This window comes from Pleurodeles waltl, chromosome 9, assembly GCF_031143425.1.
Source record: "Pleurodeles waltl isolate 20211129_DDA chromosome 9, aPleWal1.hap1.20221129, whole genome shotgun sequence".
Lineage (NCBI taxonomy): Eukaryota > Metazoa > Chordata > Amphibia > Caudata > Salamandridae > Pleurodeles > Pleurodeles waltl.
This window is the reverse complement of record NC_090448.1, coordinates 1023027554-1023053752: the sequence shown is the minus strand read 5'-3', so window position 1 is coordinate 1023053752 and position 26199 is coordinate 1023027554.

Sequence of the window (26199 nt, the reverse complement as noted above, 5' to 3'; positions counted from 1 at the left end):
GTGACTGTATGAGCAGTGTGTGGTTGAGTTAAAGTATCAGTGATATGTGGATAATTTATTTACAGTTTGATAGCCTACATGGATGACTGAATGTTTTTTGTGACTGCTAGTTTGAGTAGCTCGATACCTCTGTGAGTAAGGGTGTTCCTAACTTCATCAGTGAACTAGGAAATAAGCAAAACAAATTAAAAGAAAGTTAATGCAACATCATTTTATAATGAACAACACTCTACATTGTATTTCTGATCTGTTTGTCTGTGCTATGAAAAGTATTTTGACATGTCCAATGCCATTCAAATGCGGCCACTGAAGACATAAACATATGTTATTATTTAATCATCATAGTTACACAAATATCACAATAGTCACTACTGAAACTGTAATATTATATAGCACATGGTAATACAAAAACCATCTTGATTGTTTTACTGTTCTTAGCTTTTATACTTCTTCACTGTGAACAGTGGTTTGTATAAATCATTATGTTTTAACAGTGGGGAAGAAACAATCAATGGATAGTTGAAAAACAAAGTGCACAGTAGATCGCTACAAATAAGTGCCACTATGCATTGCACTCACTATAATTCATTGATTAGTGGCTTTTTTCAGAGATACTTTAGTAACCTAAACATAAATGTTAAAAAAAAAATCTTATATTATTATATTTGTACAATATCAGAAATAAATGTGAAGAACTCTTTGATTTTAGAGATTGTTTAGAAAACATCATCCCTGGTAGGCCAAATGATGTGTACACTGCTTAAGGTTCATGTACAAAATAATCCACACAACACTAATTTTCTTCAATTCTGACATACAGGTTTGGTTGGAGAAACAAAATGGGTCACTGAGTATTGAAGGTTTCAACTTAAGTCTGCTGTCATTGGAGTATGACCATCAGTTTCACACTTTAATTAGAGAGTAGTAGATTCACTGCTTAATTTAATTCCTCTTTGGAAAATTAAAACTTCTACTGATTCTTGAAGATCTTTTTTGAAAACATTACCCCTAATAGGCCACATAATGTACAAAAAAGTGAAAAACCATGTAAACACTGTACGCCACTTTTTAAAGCAGAATTCCTCCTTAGAACTTCAGTTGAAGAAAGAGAAGATATGAGTTTGGTAGTTTGAATGGAAGTTCTGCTTTGTATTTTAGGTTGATGTCATGGCATTGAGGCAATACAGTTTCGCTCTTTAGATATACAGTGTAATTTCCAAAGGTTGTATTAATTTGTGAAAAATGATAGCCAAAGTAGTAAAAGTTCTTCCTGAGACTTATATTTGTCCAGATTTGAAGTTCGTAATTTGAGTGTCCAATTTAGAGCCACCTGGTCTGCAACGTTGTAGCATTACTATAAGTTATTTTCCTGTTCTTTGTAGATACAATGTAGAGGGAAGGTCAGATATGCAGGTTGGGCACATCATATTTTAGTTACTTTTTCTCAACAGACACAGTTTTAGAATTAGGTAATGTTAATTAAAGGAGTTGTTCAGAATTAATTTGAGAGCTAGATGTAACTGAGCAGTCTTCGCTATACCTTTTCCATTTCAACTGAGTCCAAATATCTCATCATTACTTACTTCTTCCTCTTCTAAGACTCCAAGTATGACCATGATAAATTCATCATCTTGCTGAGTATTGAGAGTATTGAGAGTAAACATTATTGATCCCATACATATGTCTAAAAGATCTTGGATTCTTGAAGCAGAATGTATTACAGTTCTGTCACTTCTTAAAAATTGCAGCAAATGAAGTAGTGCAGAATGCATTCTGTTGTCTGATTTTTTTTCAATTTCATTTACTACATGGGGTAAATGGAACAAGATGTTGAGAATAATATTTGCATAGCAGTTGACCCCTGAACTGTTTTCCAGCTCTTTTTCCAGTGTTCTCTTTTAAGCAGTTTCTTTGTTGTCCTTTCATTTCCTGAGAGTCTGTTGACTCTTTTGCGATTTTCCATATTTGGACAGAGTATTCATTTCTCATAAACATGGTACTGACCTAAATAAGGAGTATAAAGGCTTTGTAATCAATTCTACTCCTGTTCACAGTGTACATGAGCTCTAACTTTGTTCTCATCACAATCAACTAAAAACAAGCCATAAAAAGTTCTAATCCTTGACAATGCTGCATATAACATTCCTTCTTTGACTACGGAAGTGCCAATATTAATCAAAGCTGCACCTACACTTAAACCTTGCGATTTATGGATGGTTACTGCGTATGCTACAAAGACAGGGAACTGTTGTCGTTAGGCGTATAAGTCTTTTACAAGCAAAAAGCATACAACACACCGGCCGATCCTCTAACTGCTCAAAGTTCACAGCCAAATACTCTATCTCATCTCTGTTTGGAAAGTTAATGAAATCAATATCTTTACCCATTGTACCATTTTCTAAGCCTTCCTCAAAGTTTAAGTTGCGTCGTAAAATAGTTCAATAGTTTTTACAGACACGAAAACGCATTACTAATCCTGCTGTTTTAGATACTGATTTTTCCAAAGAATCATATTTTGCTTGTAGTTTATCTGTCAGTAATATTATGACTCCTTGATGTTCTATTTTATCAAAAGTTGTTATTTCAAAAAAAGTTTGTTTCTCCAGTTGTAGTAATTTTTCATTAGATTTTGAGCACTTTTGATGTGTTGGCAATAAACAAACTATAGATTTAGTTTCTTTGCTGAAATTGAACATTATTTCTGGTGCTGTTATGGTGGATGAGAATAGAGTCTTGATTTGTTGACTTTCCAAAGCACACTTCCCATGTTTTGTAAGAACTCGTACTCTAATATCTTTCAGTGTTCATCCATATTCCATATTGGATGCTTGACACATGTTTTTTATTAATTATTTCTATTCAGTTTAACCAAATGTTTATATGGCCAATACTTCCTTAGGAATTCCTTATGTAGAAGAGTTCTAAAATCGGTTGTCCTTCAACAGGGAAAAGTTGGAGTAGGTCACCAAAGCCAATTAAATGTTTTCCTCCAACAGGTACATCATAGTTTGTTTTGAAAACTTGCTGCATCCTTAAGTGGATACAGCAAGACAGCAGGCATTAAGTTTGATACCATGCTCACTTCATCAATGATGAGAAGAGTCATCTTTATCATTACTCTTGAAACTTCACAATGACAAGATAATTTTTGATATTCCAATTTATTGTTGTGTTCAACAGGTAGCATTCATAGTTGATGCAGAGTAATCCTTTAATATTATAAGCAGCTAATCCTATTGGTCCTGTCACTGCGTATGACAAATTTGAATTAGTAGTCTTTTCTAGATAACTAGTGAGAAGTTTAATTAGGAAGCTTTTCCCAATACAAGCTTGTTCACTGATATACAGTAATATTGGTTTATATGTAGAACATTCACATAGGTATTTGTCGTGGAGAAATCTGTGTTCTCTTTTAGTTTTAACTTCATTATAAACTTCTCTCTGTTCATTGTTCAGTTGTTCCACTAACTAAATCCATAGTTTCCTCTCTTGCCAGGTGCATGGCAATCTCCATTTTGTTATAGCTGCTTTATTTTGAGTTACTGGTTCTCCAAGAAAATCTTGACTTGCTGGAGCTGAACTTTGGCTGCTCTGTGAACTCTCACTGGCTATTTCAGTCACAATAGTTTCTTCTTGTTGAACTTCATCTTTCAACATCTGTAAGTATGTTTGAAAGACAGAGCACTGAATAATATATTTTGCAACATTTAATGAATCTTCAGAACAGTCATAGTGCCCAAGTAGATCTGATTCAGCTTGCCATGGTTTGGAAAAGTGGCACATAGAGAAATTCTCTTCTGTTTGGAGTTAGGCAACTAAGCTTCCTGTGATTCTTTGGACATCTTTTGTTGTATCTTACCAAACAACCATCACGTCCATTAACTGCAAATCTTCCTTCCTCAATGTTTTCAGTGACATTACTTCTACATGTATAATGCTGCAGTGCTTCATGCATAGATATGCTTTCAAGATGGGCACTTCTTCCTGGGTAGTATGTGCCAGGCATGTTAGTCTTTAGATTATCTGTACTCTCAGGATCAACTTCTGTAAGATACTCTATTTCTGGAAAAAACATTAATATTCTATTAAAGACAAGGCCTAAGCTTACCCACACAATTTATCTAGACTTGGACAGCAAACTTGCAGAAATCAACCTATCTGCGTATTCATAAGAACCAACTTCCCTGTGTTAAAGCATCTTCAAGCTAAAACTGTACACTTTTTTTGGTGAGACTCTTTTCTGCTGAAATCTCTTCCTACATCTCTTCTATCTCTGTCTTTTCATCCTTTGTTATGTAAGTAGTGATGTTGTGACCTGCAGCAATAGAATTATCTGCAACAAACGATGGCCATTATTACAACTCTAGCGGTCGGTGATAAAGTGGCGGTCATATCGCCAACAGGCTGGCGGTAACTACCGCCAAATTATGACCATGGCGGTGAGAACTCCCATAGACAGCCACTTTACCACACCGACTGCCAGGGCAGAAACAACAGGCACCACAGCAGTAGCCGCCTACAGCCAGGTGGAAGTCAATGTTCCGCCCGCCATATTATGATACCACATTCCACCACCTTTTCCAGGGCAGTACCAACGACATCAAAAGCCTGGCAGAAACAGACCTCAGAAGGGAAAGGACTCACCTTTGGAGACACAGGGAACAACCACGCCGCCATGGAGCCTGAACTTCAGATCTTACCAATGATTTTCTACATCCTGCTCCACCACGAACACCAACAACGGCAAAGACGCCCACTGTGAGAACAGCCGCCTAGCACACTAGGGACGGTGGTAGGAAAAAGAGAGACACACACACATGCACAACATACACCCCAACCCCCAACACTATACACACAATCAGATGCAGTAATAAAACATTTTTCCCCCATACCCCTAAGGAATAATGCAAGGACAAAAGGAATTGGTGAAAGTGAGTATAATAATATAAATACTGTAGAAAATGAAAATTCAATCTAATGGTACATACATATGTTCAGTTCAAGGGACATTGCCCAGTCCTAAATATGCGTCGGCCACAGGCCAAAGTCCAAGGCCCCACTTGTCACCTGCAGCAATACGGGGAGAACACTGCAGGGGCATCAGTTGGAAAATAGGCAGGCACCTCAGGGGGACGGGAATGGGGGGGCACCTCAGCCGGCAGATGGAACAACACTACTGGTCCTGGAGGGGGCAACATGCTCTGTGCTTGGCCCTGGGGAGTCCAAGACCACAGTCTCTAAAGTGGGTAACTTGCCCACTGGTTCTGGAGGGGGCAACATGCCCTGTGCTTGGTCCTGAGGAGTGCAAGGCCACAGTCTCCCAAGTAGGTGATTTGCCCACTGGCTCCGGAGGGGGCAACATGCCCTGTAATTGGTCCTCGGGAGTGTAAGGCTACAGCCTCTTGAGTGGGTGTCATACCCACTGGTTCTGGAGGGGGCATTGTGCCCTGTGCTTCTGATCCTGGGGAGGATGAGTGAGCAGGTGTCATACCCACTAGTTCTGGAGGGGGCATCGTGCCCTGTGCTTCTGATCCTGGGGAGGATGGGTGAGTGGGTGTCATACCCACTGGATCTGGAGGGGGCGTTGTGCCCGGTGCTCTTGATCCTGGGGAGGATGGGCTGAATGGGTGTCATACCCACGGATTCTGGAGGGGGCATCGTGCCCTGTGTTTTTGATCCTGGGTAGTGCAAGGTCACAGTCTCTGAGGTGGGTGTCATTCCCACAGGATTTGCAGAGGGCAGGCCGCAGAGCAGCCCATGGAGGCAGGACTACCCACCACCCGCTGGCGGCAATGGCTGCTCAGTGGTGGTAGTGATGCTGCTGCTGGTGGTTGTGGGGGGATGCTTCAGCCCATCCCCTGCAGCCTCAGACAGCTGCCACTGCTGGTGGTGGTGGTGCTGCTCCTGCTGGTAGTGGGGGAGGCTCCAGCCCATCCCCTGCAGCCTCAGACAGCTGCACAACCATGGTTGTTGTTGGGGGCTTCGACTGAGTCCCTGCACCAGGCCCCCTGCCCTTCCTGGCAGCAGCTGGGGATGGCTCCTTGCCCTTCCGGGCAGCACTTGGGGCAGGCTCCTTGCCCCTCCTGGCAGCAGCTGTTGATGGCTCTTTGCCCTTCCTGGCAGCACTAGGCACAGGCTCCTTGCCCTTCCGGGCAGCACTTTGGGCAGGCTCCTTACCCTTCCTGGCAGCAGCTGTTGATTGGATTCACAATGGTTGACTGCCCAACAGAGATGGATTGCAGGAGGTCAATAGCCTTCTCCCTCAGGGCAGCAGGGCTCACTGGGGCAGGGCCTGAGGTGCCTGGGGCATAATAGATGCCCACACTCCTGGGTGAGCGGGAACAGGAAACTCGATGAAGGGCTGCTGGGAGAGTGGTGCTGGTACGGGGGTGACGGCTGTTCCTGTAGCTGGGTTGGTCACAGAGGTGTCCGCCACCACCAAGGAGCTTCCATCAGAGGAGGTATATGTGTCTGAATTGTCCCCTCCAGGCTCCGCCGTGGTGCTCCCCTCACCCTCCGTCAACTGGTGCCCTTACCGTCAGTGGACTCAACTTCCTGGGTCCTGTTGGATGCAGCTCCCTCCATCGCCAGTGCCTCGGCTCCTCCGCCAGATGATGCTAATGCACATAAGGACAGGATGACAAAACAAAAAGAGGGGGAAGAGACAAAGGATACACTGGGTCAATGGCTGCACCAACACCACAGTTGGCGAACACACTACTGTCAATCACAGGGAACAGCCCTATGCACTATGCAATGCACCACCAGTAATAATGCTAGCCACCAGGACATGGGGATGGACACATACCGCCACCTGCAGCACACCTTAGAGCCACACAGCCCTGACCAGTAGTGGACAACTACAAGCTAGGTAGCAGGATTATCACTTCAGAACCCTCCCCAGCATGGGACCTACTTTGCAATGTCAGGCCTGGCCTAGGGGCACCCACTGACACACATCCCCTACCCGGGTACCCCCCTACCATGCGTAAGTTGTAATGATGTTCACTGTACTCACCCCCTTGTGGCTGCTGTGTTGCCCTCCAGTGCCCATCCAGCTCCAGGTAGACGAACACCATCGTCGGGAGGCCATCCCCAGCTGGGCCTCTGCTGTTTTCCGTGCCCAGCGTCTCAGTTCCTCCCACTGTTTCTGACAGTGGGTGCTCCACCTGCCGTAGACCCCCAGGGTCCACATGTCCTTGGTGATGGCACACCATATACACTTCTTTTGATAGAAGCTGACCTGCAAAGAAATACACCCAGGAAAAGGTGTCAATCAGACCATTCCTGCCTGTTACACTTATGGCCCACCATACCACTTCACATTGCCATTTGCACACACAGGGCACAGCACACAAGCTGCACGCCACCCAAGGGCATCCCCCCACCCCCCTTTCCCCACACTATGCCTTCACACACACAACTCCATGCATTCATGCCCCATGCATCGTGCTCACAGTGTACTCACCTGTTGGTCTGGAGGCCCATACAGCAGTCCGTACTGGGGTCGGACCCCATCCACAAGACGTTCCAACTCCGCTGAGGGGAAGGCAGGGGCCCTTTCCCCAGTCACATGAACCATTGTATGTTCCAGACACAGGTCACAGCAGCACGTGACCTCCATTTGTAAGCCTCAGCATCTTCCCTGTGTCCTAATACAGCCCAGTGTTCAAGGATTGCTAAAAGACCTGGGTAAGGAGCCCCCAGACTTTTCTGGGTAACTAGTATTATTTGTTCAAAGGTGTTTATTTCAGCTACCTGTTCCTGTTTTACTGTGGACTCTCTGTGTTTCAGGCAGCTTGGCCTTTTAAAGTGGTATTTTTTTTTTATTTCCGTTTTTGCCGTGACTGTGTGAATTACCTCTCTAGTTTGTGGCACATGACTTTATAACCCCCTCACCCCCTCTTTTCTAAGTAAAAAGGCTACATACATCTTGCAGAGTGTGTTTCAGGAGACTGTTTTAATCTGTTTCTGTGATTTAAATTTTGTTTAGAAACTGTCTGCCCCCCACTGTTTTTTGCCTAAAAAAAGCCACATTTCTGAGCCCGCGACCAGCAGTATTCCCGTGTTCGTTTTTAAACAATCTCTCCCTTACCTGGAAAGTAGACTCTGCTAGCTTGGAAGTGTGGATTCAGCTCTCTGTATCCAAGGAGATTCTGAATAGAACAGCAGCTGCCTCCTTGCTGGCCACAGGGACTGGACTTCAGTTAACTTGTTCCTTATATGAGTTCCTATTGGTTGTTGCATATGTTGTTGTGATAGGTTGTTGGGAGCTGGTCTTTCCATTGGTTGCTGGCTCCAGGCCTGGTGCTGTGATTGGTGGATAGGGCTGAGATTCTGATTGGCTCTTGGTTTTAGGGCTGTGATTGGTGGATAGGGCTGAGATTCTGATTGGATGTTGGTTCTAGGACTGTGATTGGTGGATAGGGCTGAGATTCTGATTGGCTGTTGGTTCTAGGGCTGTGATTGGTGGATAGGGCTGAGGTTCTGATTGGCACTTGGTTCTAGGGCTGTGATTGGTGGATAGGGCTGAGATTCTGATTGGCTGTTGGTTCTAGTGCTGTGATTGGTGGATAGGGCTGAGATTTTGATTGGCTGCTGGTTCTAGGGCTGGGCTGTGATTGGTGGTCAGGATTAGGGGTATGATTGGTGATTAGGGCTGGGTCTCCCATTAGTTGTTTGAATCAGGGTTAGAAATTGGATTGGTTAGGGTTAGGACCTGGTTCCTATTGGCCAGTAGGGCTCTTTAAGCCTAGGACTCAGGGTGTCTCTGCCCGGGAGTCGAGGCAAAGGGCAGAGAGGACAAGGGCAGTTGCCTGTTTGGGCCTGTTCGGCACTAGGGACTAGGGCCAGAAATGCTGCCCAATTCTCTATTGACAAGGAATGAACACAGTCCCTACACATCCATCAACATGCAAACACATTATCTGCAAAGACATCCAACTCATGCATCACAAACTGACCACAGACAGATTGCAATGTCCCATCACCCAACACAACACCCATTATACAACACATATACACATATCCTCCACAACTACAACAATCAAACACCTGCATTCTCACAACAAACACTACTCTGTCCACTCCCACTAACACAACCTGCCATCACCCACACAACACAAAATCACACTATACATTTCTCTCAGTCTCAGCCTTCCAGATACACACTCCCAGCTCATACTACCAACAACACTATCCTCTGTTTGCTCCACACAGACCACCTTTCATCATAACAATGCTCATACCCAGCCTTCCAACACACCATTTACAAACACTCCTCCCCTCTCTTTACCAATTACACACAACCATACAATCCCCACACTTCACTCCACCACACATATTACCTCTTCCAGTCATCACAACTAACACTAACTCCCCTGACACACATCCATCGCCCCTTACACACCTCACACATTCATCTCCAAAACACATCAACACCTCATCTAACACTCTAATTCCACTTACCACCACTATCTCACATACAAATCCCTCACCAAAAACAACTACATCAATATCCCCTCTCACTATTCCACAAAAACAATACAGACTACACACATCAGCACATCAAATCAATACAAACTTTCATTATACTTATCCTCACACCCACTCCCACCCTCAGGACTACACAAAGAATACAAGTCACGCCAATCTTTACCCCTATTTTCTCACTCTTTAGAAACACCTACCACAAGCACCCCAACCCAGCAACTTTCATTCACTCGCCTCTCCTCCATTGCGCAATTTAGAGCCTTACATCATGATCCACATGCTCCTCCACCACCCCTAACCCATACTCCATCCACACTAAACAGACACAAACAAAATAAACAATATGCAACTCTGAACAACCTTGCATCCCCTTGTCTATTACATAATAAGACTACCCTTCAAAAAACAGTACACTCTTCATGTCTCTCTCAGCCACCAAGTCCACCACCCACAAACACAGACCCAACAAAATGCCTCCTTAACTAGCTGGAAGAGGAACACTATATTGAAAAGTTAAACTATTATGAGCCTCACACAGTTATCACAACTAACAACACTCCTGCTTCAAGCTCATATTATACTACTTATTCTTCTCCTAAACAAAACAACACTACCACTAACACACCTGTTCTAAACCGCCAGCTCATAAATGCTTGATCACTCTAAAAAAACAAGCACCACATCTACGACCTGCTCACAGACACACAACCTGACTTACTATTCATAACTGAATCCTGGTTGGAAGATGACATGGACCCAGTGTTGCATGAAGCCCTTCCTCCGGGCCATCAAACCATCACACAAAACCGTATAGGCAAGAGAGGAGGTGGACTAGCTATTATATTCAAACATGCAATAAGCCTCAGTAAAACAGACAACATTTCCATACAAGGTTGTGAAGCCCTCCTCACCAGATGCCACCCTACTCCAACTTCCTCCTGTAACTTTCTCCTCCTTTACAGACCTCCACCTAACAACTCCACATTCCCAGATGCTTTTCTAGATACATGCTCAAACCTTATTACACTATACTCCAACCTATGCATTCTTGAGGATCTAAACATTTGGTTTGACAAACCCAATATGCCCCATCCAAAAGCTATCACCACTGGCCCAGTCGCATTGAACCTATATCCGATTGTACACAATCCCACACACAATGCTGGACACATCCTAGATGTCATTTTTACTAAGCCTGAACTAGTTACCGTTCATAGCATCACACCAATCACTTGGTCAGACCACCATTTGATAACTTTCTGACATAAAACTCCACAAATCAACACACCCCACAACTACTTACATACATGCACCTATTGACCAAGGAGCAAACTCAATTTGGATGACTTAGAAACACAACTAACAGCCAACACAGATCTAGATACAATTAATTCTGTGCAAAAACATTCTGAGTGGCTACAGGAAGCTTTTGACATCCTAATACCACTCAGAAAAACTAAACACGACAAAAGAAAACTAACACCTTGGAGAAACTTAAAAAGATAAAGCAACAAATCTGAAAGTTGCAGCGGATCTGGCTCAAAACAAACAACAGTCAAGACAAACTGCAGCTTCACAAACTTAACAGAATATACAAATCATCAATCAAAAAAGCTAAAAAAGGTACTACTCAGACAGAATTCAAAATGCTAAATCTACAACCAAGGAATTTTATAAAATTCTCAATGAATTTAGAAAACCTACATGCATGGAAGGAAGTCATCCCACTACTCAAGATTTCACAAACAAATTGGCAACGCACTACACAACCAAGGCAGACACATTGGACTCCTATTTAAAACAGAAGAAAACCATTAGCACTAACCCCTTTCCTAAAATACCCTCTAAGAATAAACCAACCCAGCCTCTACAGTCCTTCCAACAAATATCCCAAGGTGAATTTATGGATTTTGTGAAAGCAAGCAGGCCTTCCTGTTGCCCTTCTGACCCTTGTCAACCACAAATCTTCAAGAACATTATTTTATCGACTTCTGCTGCCACACCTGTAAGAAGAATCATCAACAACTCTTTACCTGTAGACCTGAGAAAGGCATACATGCAACCGTTATTAAAGAAAACAAACTGAGACCCGCAAGACCCCACAACTACAGACCAATTCATTGAAGACAATTCTATACTTTCAGACTTCCAAACTGGATTCCGCCCAGGAAGAGGCACTAAATCAGCACTCAAAGCAATCTGGGATGATCTTAAAAACAGTCAACCGCAATGGAGTTGCTGCACTACTTCTCTTGGACCTCTCGGCTGCTTTTGATACGGTTGACCATGACACCCTAATTCAAAGACTCCACGAAGCTGGCATACCAGGGACTGCTTTCGACTGGATTACTTCCTATCTTCAAAAAAGATATAATATCATCTACTCACCCCACTTCTCGTCCAAACCCTACCTCCCAGAAGCAGGGGTCCCCCAAGGATCAATCATCTCACCTTTGCCTTTCAACATATACATGATATCATTACCAGAACTGATCAATGATTTTTTTCTCACATGCTACAACTATGCAGATGACACACAAATACTACTTACATTAGAATGTCCCAAAAACATTGAAAACTCAGAAATCTTCAGTTGCCTCAGAGCCGTTGATCAGTGGATGACCTGGAGCCATCTCAAACTAAAGACCTCCAAAACATAAATACTCATATGTGGTGACTGGAAAAGTTATGACCCTCTTTGCGTCTGGCCTGATGATCTCGGACCATCTCCTCAATTATCCAAGGAAGCTAAAAACTTTTGAATCACCCTAGATCCAAAGTTAACTATGAATGCCCAAGTGGACAAATTAGCATGAACAAGCTTCATCACCTTGAAGACTCCTTGAAGACTCTACGATGCATCTTCCCCCACCTCGGATTTCCACACAAGGTGCAAGCTACTATCTCACTCGTACTATCCAAACTGGATTATGCCAATGGCCTCTACCATGGATCATCTCTATCTATTATGAAAAAACTACAACGTATTCAGAACTCCGCAACCAGGCTACTATTACATGTAAAGCCACAAGCCCACATCTCCCCTGCCTTGAGAACACTACACTGGTTACCTGTTGCCAGAAGATGCACATTCAAGCTGCTTTGTATCACCCACAAAGCTATACATGGAACAGGACCAAAATAACCAAATACATCCAACAAAGAAACCTCCACTCAAGATTGGCTCCCCGCCTTAGAACACCACCATACAAGACAAAGACTACAAAATGCTTTTCTATGGAAACATGGTTCTAACTATAGCAACCAAGTGGTGACTGCCACTAGGTAATATGTATATATATATATATATATATATATATATATATATATATAAAAAACAAACTTTACAGGGACATCATAGCTAGATTCTGAATTTACTTGCACAAAACCATAGAAACTCAGCAGTTATAGTTATAATTATTTAAAGTAGCTAAAACTCACCCCCTATAACTCGCGCCCCCGCCAAGCACACTTTTTTCTTCAATAATTTGATTGCTAATGTTTTATTGATATTTTTATTTGTGTTATAATTTATTTCATGCGTGCTGTAACATCTGGGGTAAGTATCAGTGCATGGTGAAGGGACAAGTTATAGTTACCTTAGGGTGCATGTGGGTGTGTGATTGTCTGAATGAATCTGTCAGTAGGTGCATGAGTGCCTCAGTGGATGTGAGAGTGGGTGTGTCAGAGTCTGAGTGGGTCTGTGAATGGATGAGTGAGGATGTGAGTGGGTCTGTGAGTGGATGTGCCAGTGTCTGAGTGGGTCTGTGAGTGGTTGCCTGAGAGTCTGAGTGGGTCTGTGAGTGGATGTGTGAGTGTTTGAGTGTATCTGTGAATGAGTACGTGAGGGTCTGAGTGGTTTTGTGAGTGGGTGCATATGTGTCTGAGTGAGTCTGTGAATGAGTGTGTGAGTGGGTCTGAGTGGGTGCATGAAGGTCGAAGTGGGTCTGTGTGTGAGTGTGTCAGTATATGAGTGGGTCTGTGAATGGATGTATGAGTGTCTTAGCAGGTCTGTGAATGTGTGTGTGAGTGTCCAAGTGGGTCTGTCACTGGTGTGTGACGGATTGAGTGGGTTTGTGAGTGAGAGCATGGACGTCTGAGTGGGTCTGTAAGTGGGTGAGTGAGTGTCTGAGTAGGTGAATGAGTGGGTGCATGAGTGTCTGAGTAGGTGAATGAGTGGGTGCATGAGGTCTGAGTGTGTGTGTGTGAGTGTGTGCATCAGTGGGTCTGTGAGTGGAAGCAAGAATGGTTGACAGGGTCTGTGAGTGGGTGCATGAGGTTCTGATCAGGTCTGTGAGTAGGTGTGTCAGTGTCTGAATGGGTCTTTTAGTGGGTGCATGAGGGTCTGAGTGGGTCTGTGAGTGGGTGCATCAGTGTCCGAGTAAGTCTGTGAATGGATGCCTAAGGCGGTCATTCTGACCGCCGCCCGCCAAGCGGGAACCGCCAATTGGCCGCTCCGCGGTCAAAAGACAGCGGAGGCCATTCTGACTTTCCCGCTGGGCCGGCGGGCGCCCGCCAAGGGAGCGCCCGCTGGCCCAGCGGGAAAGGGCCTGCAACACAGAATTTGCAGGTGTGCGACGAGTGCAGTTGCACCCGTCGCGCTTTTCACTGTCTGCTGAGCAGACAGTGAAAAGCATACTGGGGCCCTGTTAGGGGGCCCCTGCACTGCCCATGCCAGTGGCATGGGCAGTGCAGGGGCCCCCAGGGGCCCCAGGACACCCGTTCCCGCCATCCTGTTTCTGGCGGTGAAAACCACCAGAAACAGGCTGGCGGGAAGGGGGTCGGAATCCCCATGGCGGCGCTGCTTGCAGCGCCGCCATGGAGGATTCTCCCAGCCGGGGCTAATCCGGTGGGAAACCGCCGGACCCGGCTGGGCGACCGCGGGTGTAACACCGTGGTCGGAATGACGTGTGAAGCACCGCCAGCCTGTTGGCGGTGCTTCCGTCATTCGCCACCCTGGCGGTCTATGACCGCCAGGGTTGGAATGAGGGCCTAAGTGTCTTAGGGGGTCTGTGAGTGGGTGTGTGAGGGTCTGATTGGGTCTGTGTGTGGGTGCATGAATGTCTGAGTGGGTCTGAAAGTGGGTGTATTACTCTCTATGTGGATCTGTGAGTAGGTGCATGAGTGTCTGAGTGCTTCTATGAGTGAATGATTTAGTGTATGAATGAATCTGTTAATGTTTTTTTTTGTTGTTTTTCTGTTTTTTTTTGTGAATTTGTCCCGATGTTACATGGGGGTCATGCTGAGTGTTCGTAAATATCTGACACTATAAAAATTGAATTTTAAGGTCACAATTTCACCCTCAAAAACCCCATTCACACAGCCTTAAGGTCCAGTATCTCCACCTTTGTACCCTTTATGCCACTTTCATTTTATTTTTTCATCTCTGGGGACTGTGTCTTATTACCTAAAACGGTGGCTGCAACTTTCTGGTCAGGTTGTGGCCAGACAATCACAGCATTCCTGTTTGTTTGAGCATTAGCAAATTCGCCATGATTGTCGCAAAATTATTGTGATGGATTTGCGGTCTTAGATATACAAATTTGGTTTTCCTTTAATTTCTCTTAAACGTCTGAACAGATTTACACATGTTCTGGTGATTCTTGTGCAATTCAGGCCAGGGCTGTAGGCAGCAAAGGTTGCAGTTCCAGGTCTTTTGTGCATCAGTGTGTGCATAAAAAAAAAACGAGGACTTACCAATGTCTTGGGTCCGAGGCGGTCCTCGTTGCCAGCAGTCTGGCTGGCTCTCCACCTCATTGGATCATTCGGAGCTGCTGTGCCACTGGCCCGACCAACAGAGCTGAGCTCATCTTGTGCGCACTGCAGCTAAGTTATGGGCTACACAGGGCAAGCACAGACTGTCTGCACTTGCGCTGTGTGGCCCATAACTGGGCTGTAGTGCATACATAATGAGCTCTGCTCCGTTGGTGGGGCTAGTGGAGTATTTGGTTGAACTCTGCACTCCAAGTGGAGCATGGAGTGCCAAAAACTCCATTAAGTCCACTAGTAGAGCAGAACTCACCATCTACCCTTAGATAAAACAACATAAAGATAGCAAACAAATTAAAAGACAATATTTCCTCATTTTTGTTTTTTAGACCACCAACCATAATTTCTATGGAAATAGGACCCTCTAATGTTTATGATTTCTAAAGGAAATGCTTTAGGTATTACAGTTTTGATTATATCAAGATGACTTCAGGTGTGCCACACTTTAGTAATTAATATAGAGTGTTAGCAATCTAGTTGTTCATTAAAATAATGTGGGGAGGCAGGGATCAGGGTCTTGGAAAATTGAGGGCAAGAAGGAGGGTGAAAAGGCAGAAAGTTGACCATGCTGGGCAGGTGGGAGGGACAGTGGCAGTACAATGGACCATGGACAGCACAGGAAAAGGGGGCAGTGAAAGCAAACCAACCATGCAGGACAGGCAAAAGAGGCACTTTGGCAATATAACAGACCATTGAGGTAAGAAGAAAGAGGCAGTGTACAACCATACATGTCAATATAACAGACCATTGAGGTAAGAAGAAAGAGGCAGTGTACAACCATACATGTCAACAGACCTGATTTAGGCAGGAGTCTCCTGATGTTTTAAGCCCAAAAAGACTTTATTTTATCTGTCTCCTCCCTAAACTTTCCTCTTTGTCAATGCAGATCTATGGGGAAAATCAATTCCTCAGGTTTTATGTTTCAAAATCTTCCTCTAACCAAGTTAAAAAAGTTGACACATATAGTACATTGGGTCATAAAGGGCTAGAGGAATGGGGTAGGGACAATAGACTAGGATAACAATGATGGTCAGGGGCACCAGACTGACATTACAATGCAGACGCCAGGGTTTACAGCAGCACAATACACCACACAGTGCAGTACAGCACAAAAGACCATAGAAAGCAATAGGGAGTGGGGCTGGGCCATGCACATGGACAACAGAGAGCAGAGGGGAAAAAGGTAGGGGCAGCAAGCTGACAATACCGGACAAACAGGTGGGACAGTTGCAGTATAATGGACCACACAAGGCAGGAGGAATGGGATAGGGGCATGCACATTACAAATAGAAGTCAGTGGAGGCCAGGGATCAGGGCAGGAGCAGCACGCTAACCAAGGAGGGCAGGTGGGATGGACACTGGAAGCACAACACATCATGGTGGGCAAGAGTGAGAATATAATGGCATACACACAGAAAATGGAGGGAAAGTGGGAAGGGGTCAGGTGCTGCAAGGCATCTCAGGCAGGATGCAGGGGGTGGACCAGCACAGAAGACCATGCATGGCAAGCGGGAGGGTTAGTGGCAGCGCAACATCCATAGTTGCAAGAGGGAGGGAGCATGCACAAGGGACCATGGAGGGGTAGGGGCTGGGCACAGACAAAAGAGGTCAGGGGAAGGGGCTTTTCAACAGACTATGCCGGGTAGGCAGGAGAAGCAATTGCAGCACAACAGAGCATGGAGGACAGAAGGGATTGGCAGAAAAATAGACCATGGAAGACAGAAGGGAAGGAATAGTGGCATGGAACTTGGACAGGGTGAACGTGGCAGGGACATGTGGCAGTCATCTGACCACGTTAGGCAGGTGGGAGTTGCAGTGGCAGCTCAACAGAACACTCAGAGTAGGTAGGAAGGGCAGTGGCAGGCCCATGGAACATTGTGGACAAATAGGAGGAAGCAGGGTTATGCACACAGACATTGGAGGGCAGGGGAAAGGAGGGTAGGGACAGCAAGCTAAGCACAGAGGCTAAGCAGGAGGGCAATGATGGGGTGTAGAATTTGGTAATGCGGGCATGAGGAGTGTGAAGGGATATGAAGCTAAATGGAGGGCAGTGGAGGCACATAGGACTATTTAGGGCAGGAGGAGGAGGGTTGGTGCATAAACTAAGACAACAGAGGGTAGGGAGAAGGTTTATGATGCAGAAGGTTAGGCAAAAAGGGCAGTGGCTGAACAACAGCCACACAGTGCTTGGACTTAGACAATGAATGGCAAGGAGAAGAGGGGGCAGGAGCACCAAGCTTGGGTGGGGACAGCACAATGCCAGGCCAGGCCCTGCATCCAACTCTCCCCACCGTGCACTGCAATGGGCATATTACTTGACATTCAAAAGACCCTAGAATTTCCCTAAAAAAACAAAGGTGACATGTATATTATGGTTAGGAAATGGAATTTTTAAAAAACGTAGAAATTCACTAAAGTAAAAAATATAGCTAACAGGGTTGTTAAAAATCGGAAATACAATAAAAATAACTTTAGAAATTCAATAAAAAAAAATGGTTAAAGTGATCTATAGTTAGGACATAGAATAAAAAGAACCTAGAAATTGACTGAAAAAAACAAAGGTTATAGGGACGTTATAGTGAGAAATAGAAAAAAAACCTTAGAAACTCACTGAAAAAACAAAGGTTTCAGGGATGCTACAGTTAGGATACAATAAAAAACTCTTAGACACTCACTGCAAAAACCAAAGGTTACAGGGATGTAATGCTTAGGCTGCCTTTTCAGATGTTCCAAACCATACAAATTCAGCAGTTATAGTTACCTCACCTAACTATAACTCATCCCCATCGGTCACCAGTAGCCAGTTATAGTTAGGATCTAGTTTCCATAGGAAAAGCGTTTTTTTTTGCCAATAACTTTGGCGTAGTTAACGAATCTTCACAACAATTTCAAACCAATATGACAGTTGGTTAAGCTTCTTTCTGAAAGTTTCTGGGTCATCCGGCAAGTGGGGACTGAAAAAAAGGGCCCCCCACACTGCTGGGTGGATTATACCAACTTTGGGAGAAAGTCAGATCCTGGTCTAGAGATACTGTTTTTTGTTATACAGTGTAAATCCATTAAGTAGTTTTAGAGTTAATAATTGTTAAAAAATATATCTATCTAGGGACGCAGATCCTCCGAGGATCCAACAGTCCCCATGCATATATCTGATTGGCTGCCAACACTTCAAGCAGGAAGTGTGGGCAGCCATTTTGGGACAAGGATTCAGCTGAGTCCCCCCCATCCCCCCCCAAAAAAGGGGGGAAGGGTAGGAATACCCTAGCCCCTAGCCTTGATCATGGGTCCGCTCTGGGTCCCTGCCAGGGCAAAATAGTATATTTCTTAACATTTTCAACAAAATCCATGGATGGATTCCCTTTCGTTTGATTAACATAAAGGCTCTCCTTACAACCCTGGTGGTCAGTGTTAAATCAGCGTTCATACCACCAACAGGCTGGCGGTTAAAAAAATGGGATTATGTCCCTGATGGTAACCGCCATCAAAGACCGCCACGTTAACACACAGACCGCCAGGGGGGTAACGGTCGCTGGAGACTTCGGTCTCCAGCCCGTCAGCCGTCACAATCTCACCCTTGGGATTACGACCCGGCCTGTTTTTTCGTGCCAAACTTACCGGCACGAAAACCATGGCAGTAGGCATTATCAGTAGGCACTATCAGTCCCAGGGAATTCCTTCCCTGGCACTGACATGGGGTCTCCCCCGCCCCTCTCCCCAGAGTCCTCCCCCACCCTCCTCCTCCAGTTCCTGCCCCCCTCACATATACACACCGCATGCACACCCATATACACACAGGCATGCCCACTGTAGCCGGGAGTTAGAAATCCCGGCTACATCACAGGTGAAATCGGGAACGGAGTCCCGGTTTTCTGAACCTTGCGATAGTGACCATAATGACATTGGAAATCCGGACGGGCGGATTCCCGATTCCGTACCTGAGCACCATGGTGACGAGGACGCGATCGCCAAAACCGGTCCCATCAGGACGACCTGAGGAGGAAGAACTCCAGTACCGGAGACGCTGCAATGGGAAAAGAGCGCGAACTCTGCCACGTCTCAGGAGGGACGTGGCTCAACCAGGTACGTTCCCATTTAAAGGACAGTCTCCGATTGAAGCGGGGAAGGGAGGGGACGGCGGGAGGAGAGAGCAGGGGACAGAGGGAAAGAGAAGAGGGAGGGGAGGGGGAATAAGAAGGGAGGAGGAAAGGGGTTGAGAAGGGCACCAGAATAATCACCAGGAGCACAATAACAAAAGAAGTTTAGTAATTAAAAGGACCACCCACAGAGGTGACTTCCCTTGATTTCTGACCTGTAGATCACCACAATATTCTGGGGAGCGGAATCTCTCTCTCTCTCTCTCTCTCTCTCTCTCTCTCTCTGTCTCTCTCTGTCTCTCTCTCTCTCTCTCTCTCTCTCTCTCGCTCTCTCTTGCACGAAATTACACAACAGTATAAAACCCCAGACTCACTAATATTTACGTTCCTTTTATTGTTCCGGTCCACCTGGAATCATCATCAGGAGATTACCATCACCAGTCACCCGGAACCCTGAGGGAGAAGAGGACATCATAGAATCACTAACCAACAGACCACACACATTGGACTTTGTCACAGTTAAAACTAGTTATAATAAAACCATGTTTACTCACCCTCTCGATTGAGTACTATAGTCCTTATTATCGCCGCACCCACTGCCACAGTGGTGTCAGAAGTGGGATTTCAGCGAGCGATAGAGGACAGATCAAAAGGATAAAATGGGGGAAAAACCCACCTTGGAAGATATGATTCAGCAACTAGCAGAAGGGCAACGTCATCTGCAGCTAGTATGGGAGGCTCAACAGAGAGAAGCTAAAGAAGATAGAGAGGCCCTACAGAGTGCTTGAAAGAGCCAGGCCATCATCATGGCAAATAATCAGTTAGTACATGAAACGGCCCTCCAAAAGCTCACAGACACTATTCCAGCTAGCAAGGTCCATCCTAATGTGCCTAGCTCGGTCCTTCAAAAGTATCAGGACGGGGAGGACCCCGACTCCTTTTTTACCAACTTTGAAAGAGTAGCCTCCTCCGCCCAATGGCCTGAAGAACGCTGGGGTCAATATGTAGCCCCGTTGTTAACCGGTATTCTCCAAACTGCCTATCAAGCTGCAAACCCAGATGGCACCACCCATATAAAGACATTAAAAAGAGCATCCTGGAGAGGGTAGGCCACGATACAGAGTACTACCGCCTATGGTTTCTGAAAATTAAATGGGGTCCTACTGAAGATCCCCGAACATTATATTATAAAGTGAAGGGTCTGGGACTTAAGTGGCTGGGCCCTCTAGGAACAGAGAGGGAAGACGTTATAAAAGCTGTGATTTTGGAACAATATTTAGAATCCCTCCCTTCCCACACTCGTAGTTGGATACGTCAACAGCCCAATGTCGAAACGACTATGGCTGTAGACTTGGCCTGTGCCTACCATCGATTGACGGAATTTAAGAGCGGGATTCCTAAAACAACAACAGATTATCACCTGTACTTACTCAATCTCTTCCCCGGAAACCCTCAGAGGACATGGGACTTTCTAAAATAGGGGAAAATCCACCTATGCAACAACCACAGTGTTACAGTTGTGGCGAGTGGGGACATATAGATCGGAATTACGAGGGGAAGAGTCCTATGCACAGGAGGGGGGGACTCAAGGTACAGACAAGAAATAAAAGTAAACGGAAAACCCCTCGTAGCCCTGATTGATTCAGAATGTAGCCAATCCGTCATAAGAGCCAACGTGATAAACCTATCAGGACGACAGACACACCAATGGGTCTCTATATGCTGCATACACGGGGACAAAAGAAACTACCCCCTGACCACCATACAGATAGAATGGGAAGGGCAACAAGACCTGATACATGTGGGTGTCATGGACTGTTTGGTTGAGAAATGTATATTAGGAACTGATTTTATACGCTTCCCAGAATTGTTAAAGGGGGTGAGATCACGAATCTTGTCAGCTTCCTGGTGGTCTGAGGCCCCTTTTTCCGACAGCCACATAGAGGGTAAACCCTACCGACATAAGCCCACCAGATGGGAGAAAAGACACGTAAAACAACTCTATCGGACCACTGAGAAAGAAAAGAACTTAGAGAAGGTTGTGGCCATTTTTCCACCTCCATCTCCTTCCGTCCGTGCCAGTCAACATGAGGACCCGTCTCTCCATAACGCTTGGAACACGGCTAAGACAGAGAGCACCAACGAGGTGGGTCCGTATTTCCTTATACAAAAAAATCTCCTTTACCGAGTCATCAATTGAGGCAAAGGGGAGAAAGGACAATTAGTAGTACAAGAACACTACTGTCCCCAAGTACTCTTTCTGGCCCACAATCAACCGGGAGGGAGGCATTATGGGAGGGAAAAGACTGAAGAATATTTATTACGAAGATTTTATTGGCCGGGGGTATATGCTCACCTACGGCGCTATTGTGCCCAGTGTCCCAGATGTCAACTCATAGACCCAGGACCCCAAAGGAAAGCACCACGACAACCCTTACCTATTGATATTGATGTCCCATTTTCTAGAATTGGAATGGACTTAGTAGGCCCCCTTCTCCCATCCACCAAAGGACACACTTATATTTTAGTTCTCGTTGACTATGCCACCAGGTATCCTGAGACTATACCTCTTACTAGCATGACAACTAGAAATGTAGCCCAAGCCATGATCGCCTTCTTTGCCAGGGTCGGGTTTCCCAATGAAATCCTGATGGATCAAGGGACACCTTTCATGTCTTCTTTAATGCCCAATATTTGTATGACTTTAGGAGTCAAACAAATTGAGACCTCGGTATATCATACCCAAACGGACGGTTTGGTTGAAAGATACAACCTCACCATAAAAACACTATTAAGGAAAACTGTCTCAGAGTCCGGGCGAGATTGGGACCGAAAACTTCCCTTGGTCCTTTACGCCATAAAACCGCATGAACAGGCCTCTACCAGACATAGGGCCAGATGTAGCATTGTTCCAAATTGCGAGTTGCAATTTGGAATGCAGAAAGGTGTCTCAGACACCTTCTGCGAGTCACTATGGGGTCGCAAAGACCCACCTCATTAATATTAATGAGGTGGGTCGCAATTTGCGACCCCATAGCGATTCAGGGCACTCACAGGGATGGTGGCCTGCTTGGAACAGCAGACCACCATGTTCGTGACTGCTTTTAAATAAAGCAGTTTTTTTTTCAAAGTGAAACCCGTTTTCCTTAAAGGAAAACAAGCAGCACTTTGAAAAAAAAAAACGAAACCTTTAGTTTCGGTATTTTTCAGGGCAGGTAGTGGTCCATTGGACCACTGCCTGCTCTGAAAAATTATTTTTAGTGCCAGACACAAAGGGGAAGGGGTCCCCTGGGGACCCCTTCCCATTTGCGACTGGGTTACCATCCACTTCAAGTGGATGGTAACTGCGAGTCCATTTGCGACCGCATTTGCGATCGCAAATGGAATTACATCGCATTGCGAGTCGCAAATAGGAAGGGAACACCCCTTCCTATTTGCGAGTCGGAAATGCATTTTGCGAGTTGGTTCCGACTCGCAAAATGCATTTCTACATAGCAAAGTGGCTTTAGCGACTCGCAAACGGCGATTTTCGCCGTTTGCGAGTCGCTAAACCTTTGCTACATCTGGCCCATAGTCCCTTCGAACTCGTCTTTGGACGACAACCCCATAGCCTATTATATATGGCAGCTGAGATGTGGGAAGAAGAAGGAGAAAGTGAGAAACCGTTAGTAAAGAAAACAAACTGAGACCCGCAAGACCCCACAACTACAGACCAATTCATTGAAGACAATTCTATACTTTCAGACTTCCAAACTGGATTCCGCACAGGAAGAGGCACTAAATCAGCACTCAAAGCAATCTGGGATGATCTTAAAAACAGTCAACCGCAATGGAGTTGCTGCACTACTTCTCTTGGACCTCTCGGCTGCTTTTGATACGGTTGACCATGACACCCTAATTCAAAGATTCCACGAAGCTGGCATACCAGGGACTGCTTTCGACTGGATTACTTCCTATCTTCAAAAAAGATATAATATCATCTACTCACCCCACTTCTCGTCCAAACCCTACCTCCCAGAAGCAGGGGTCCCCCAAGGATCAATCATCTCACCTTTGCCATTCAACATATACATGATATCATTACCAGAACTGATCAATGATTTTTTTCTCACATGCTACAACTATGCAGATGACACACAAATACTACTTACATTAGAATGCCCCAAAAACATTGAAAACTCAGAAATCTTCAGTTGCCTCAGAGCCGTTGATCAGTGGATGACCTGGAGCCATCTCAAACTAAAGACCTCCAAACATAAATACTCATATGTGGTGACTGGAAAAGTTATGACCCTCTTTGCGTCTGGCCTGATGATCTCGGACCATCTCCTCAATTATCCAAGGAAGCTAAAAACCTTTGAATCACCCTAGATCCAAAGTTAACTATGAATGCCCAAGTGGACAAATTAGCATGAACAAGCTTCATCACCTTGAAGACTCCTTGAAGACTCTACGATGCATCTTCCCCCACCTCGGATTTCCACACAAGGTGCAAGCTACTATCTCACTCGTACTATCCAAACTGGATTATGCCAATGGCCTCTACCATGGATCATCTCTATCTATTATGAAAAAACTACAACGTATTCAGAACTCCGCAACCAGGCTACTATTACATGTAAAGCCACAAGCCCACATCTCCCCTGCCTTGAGAACACTACACTGGTTACCTGTTGCCAGAAGATGCACATTCAAGCTGCTTTGTATCACCCACAAAGCTATACATGGAACAGGACCAAAATAACCAAATACATCCAACAAAGAAACCTCCGCTCAAGATTGGCTCCCCGCCTTAGAACACCACCATACAAGAAAAAGACTACAAAATGCTTTTCTATGGAAACATGGTCCTAACTATAGCAACCAAGTGGTGACTGCCACTAGGTAATATGTATATATATATATATATATATATATATATAAAACAAACTTTACAGGGACATCATAGCTAGATTCTGAATTTACTTGCACAAAACCATAGAAACTCAGCAGTTATAGTTATAATTATTTAAAGTAGCTAAAACTCACCCCCTATAACTCGCGCCCCCGCCAAGCACACTTTTTTCTTCAATAATTTGATTGCTAATGTTTTATTGATATTTTTATTTGTGTTATAATTTTTTTCATGCGTGCTGTAACATCTGGGGTAAGTATCAGTGCATGGTGAAGGGACAAGTTATAGTTACCTTAGGGTGCATGTGGGTGTGTGATTGTCTGAATGAATCTGTCAGTAGGTGCATGAGTGCCTCAGTGGATGTGAGAGTGGGTGTGTCAGAGTCTGAGTGGGTCTGTGAATGGATGAGTGAGGATGTGAGTGGGTCTGTGAGTGGATGTGCCAGTGTCTGAGTGGGTCTGTGAGTGGTTGCCTGAGAGTCTGAGTGGGTCTGTGAGTGGATGTGTGAGTGTCTGAGTGTATCTGTGAATGAGTACGTGAGGGTCTGAGTGGTTCTGTGAGTGGGTGCATGTGTGTCTGAGTGAGTCTGTGAATGAGTGTGTGAGTGGGTCTGAGTGGGTGCATGAAGGTCGAAGTGGGTCTGTGTGTGAGTGTGTCAGTATATGAGTGGGTCTGTGAATGGATGTATGAGTGTCTTAGCAGGTCTGTGAATGTGTGTGTGAGTGTCCAAGTGGGTCTGTCACTGGTGTGTGACGGATTGAGTGGGTTTGTGAGTGAGAGCATGGACGTCTGAGTGGGTCTGTAAGTGGGTGAGTGAGTGTCTGAGTAGGTGAATGAGTGGGTGCATGAGTGTCTGAGTAGGTGAATGAGTGGGTGCATGAGGTCTGAGTGTGTGTGTGAGTGTGTGCATCAGTGGGTCTGTGAGTGGAAGCAAGAATGGTTGACAGGGTCTGTGAGTGGGTGCATGAGGTTCTGATCAGGTCTGTGAGTAGGTGTGTCAGTGTCTGAATGGGTCTTTTAGTGGGTGCATGAGGGTCTGAGTGGGTCTGTGAGTGGGTGCATCAGTGTCTGAGTAAGTCTGTGAATGGATGCCTAAGGCGGTCATTCTGACCGCCGCCCGCCAAGCGGGAACCGCCAATTGGCCGCTCCACGGTCAAAAGACAGCGGAGGCCATTCTGACTTTCCCGCTGGGCCGGCGGGCGCCCGCCAAGGGAGCGCCCGCTGGCTCAGCGGGAAAGGGCCTGCAACACAGAATTTGCAGGTGTGCGACGAGTGCAGTTGCACCCGTCGCGCTTTTCACTGTCTGCTGAGCGGACAGTGAAAAGCATACTGGGGCCCTGTGAGGGGGCCCCTGCACTGCCCATGCCAGTGGCATGGGCAGTGCAGGGGCCCCCAGGGGCCCCAGGACACCCGTTCCCGCCATCCTGTTTCTGGCGGTGAAAACCACCAGAAACAGGCTGGCGGGAAGGGGGTCGGAATCCCCATGGCGGCGCTGCTTGCAGTGCCGCCATGGAGGATTCTCCCTGCCGGGGCTAATCCGGTGGGAAACCGCCGGACCCGGCTGGGCGACCGCGGGTGTAACACCGTGGTCGGAATGACGTGTGAAGCACCGCCAGCCTGTTGGCGGTGCTTCCGTCATTCGCCACCCTGGCGGTCTATGACCGCCAGGGTTGGAATGAGGGCCTAAGTGTCTTAGGGGGTCTGTGAGTGGGTGTGTGAGGGTCTGATTGGGTCTGTGTGTGGGTGCATGAATGTCTGAGTGGGTCTGAAAGTGGGTGTATTACTCTCTATGTGGATCTGTGAGTAGGTGCATGAGTGTCTGAGTGCTTCTATGAGTGAATGATTTAGTGTATGAATGAATCTGTTAATGTTTTTTTTTTTTTTTTTCTGTTTTTTTTTGTGAATTTGTCCCGATGTTACATGGGGGTCATGCTGAGTGTTCGTAAATAT